The sequence below is a fragment of the Mauremys reevesii genome, unplaced genomic scaffold, assembly GCF_016161935.1.
Source record: "Mauremys reevesii isolate NIE-2019 unplaced genomic scaffold, ASM1616193v1 Contig104, whole genome shotgun sequence".
Taxonomy (NCBI): Eukaryota; Metazoa; Chordata; order Testudines; family Geoemydidae; genus Mauremys; species Mauremys reevesii.
The window spans coordinates 64015-65581 of NW_024100721.1; the positions used below are offsets into that span (position 1 = coordinate 64015).

At 52.3% G+C, this 1567-nt stretch overlaps 1 non-coding gene across 1 annotated transcript; it reads left to right on the forward strand.

Moving 5' to 3' along the window:
* Positions 1-746: 746 nt before the first annotated feature.
* TRNAE-UUC lies at positions 747-818 on the forward strand. Its single transcript has one exon. It is a non-coding gene; the product is annotated as a tRNA-Glu (tRNA).
* Positions 819-1567: the final 749 nt, after the last annotated feature.

Consider the following 1567-nt stretch of genomic DNA (forward strand, 5'->3'; position numbering starts at 1 on the left):
TCCCACCAAGGGGAGGTGCTGTTGGACTCATCTAGTGGGGGAGAGTCTGAGTCTGAGTTCCCCACACGCCCCACACACATTTTCACAGGGAATCAGGTCCCCTGGGGAAAAACTCAAAAGAAGCCCAGGCCCAGGAGTGTCAGAGAAGGGAATCACTGTTTGCCTTAAGAGGTGGGTGAGGGAAACCTGCAGGTCCTTAGACCCCTCCAGCGCCTGATAGAACTATTTGTGGGGAAGGTCTGGGGAAGCCGAGGAGGACAAGGAGACGGGAAAAGGGCTTGCAGCTGTTGTGCAATCCCCATGCTCCCAGCAGAAGGGTCCGGGGGGCTCAGTGCTCAGAACTCACAAGATGGCAAAGCTCAGAGCCCCGTTACACGGAGTCAGAATGTGATCAGCTCACAGCGAGAGGGAGCAACACCCCTCCCTTGGTCTCTATGCCAGAGCTCCTATCAGCTCAGTGTCCTTCCCGCAAGAGTAGGCTGCTGAGAGGGTTGCGATGGGGTAAATGAAGGCAGAGGAGGATTGTTCCTCATGTGGTTTTTTTGTGTGGCTCTGTGATCCTGCTGGAGGAAGCATCATTTGAGTTTGTTTCAGTGACTTGGGTTGGGCTGAGGTTGTGACCCTGAGCACAGGGGTTCTCTGCTCTTAGCCCCTCAGGGAGTGGACAGTGGAACAGTTTCAGAAAGTGGCTAGAAAGTAGCCTAAGAAAGTGTAGCATAAGTGAGAAGAACACCACCATCATTGCCTCCCTGGTGGTCTAGTGGTTAGGATTTGGCACTTTCACTGCCAAGGCCTAGGTTCAATTCCCAGCCAGGGAAAAGTGGCTTTAAATGAGAAAAGCTTCAATTATTCTTCACTTGCAATGTAAACAAATCCATGTTATTTTCCTGATTCCCCCATCTTCCCAGTGTCTCCATGGCAGGGCTGGCTCCAGGCACCAGCGCAGCAAGCAGGTCCCTGGGCTGGTCAATGGAAAGGGGAGGCTTCAGCGGCAATTCGGCCCTCTCAGAGGGAAGGACTTGCCACCAAAAGTCGCAGCGGTAGAGCTGCCATTGATTGCAGCTTTTTTTTTTTCCGCTTGGGGTGCCAAAAACACTGGAACTGGCTCTGCTCCATGAAAGACAATTTGTTAAATCCCAGATGAGTGGAGTTCTATCAGTTCTCAGCCTGAGTCCTTAGGTCTTAATCCTGAGGCTATTGTCCCATCATGGGGCCATTTCCCGCCTCTCTTTCATACAGAAGCACAATTTTCCTTGCACAGACACAGGAACAGCAAGATCTTTCTCTGTCCCTTGTGCAAAGCAGGGGGCCAAATTCCATGGAAACAATGGACAAGCAGGGGGACCTGGGCACATCCAGCCCTGGCCGTGAGATGTTCCCTCCCCTCTTTCTTTATGCCCCTGTTGTTATTTCATGGATTGTCTGGGATGGGGGAAAAGCTGAGTTCACTCCAGGTGGAGGGGGAAAGAACCGTGAAAGTCTCAGGACCCAACTCCTGCTACCAGGATCACCAAGGTGCTGGGAATCTGCATGGGAAAGGGACTGTGTGAATAGTCAAGGTGGGGAA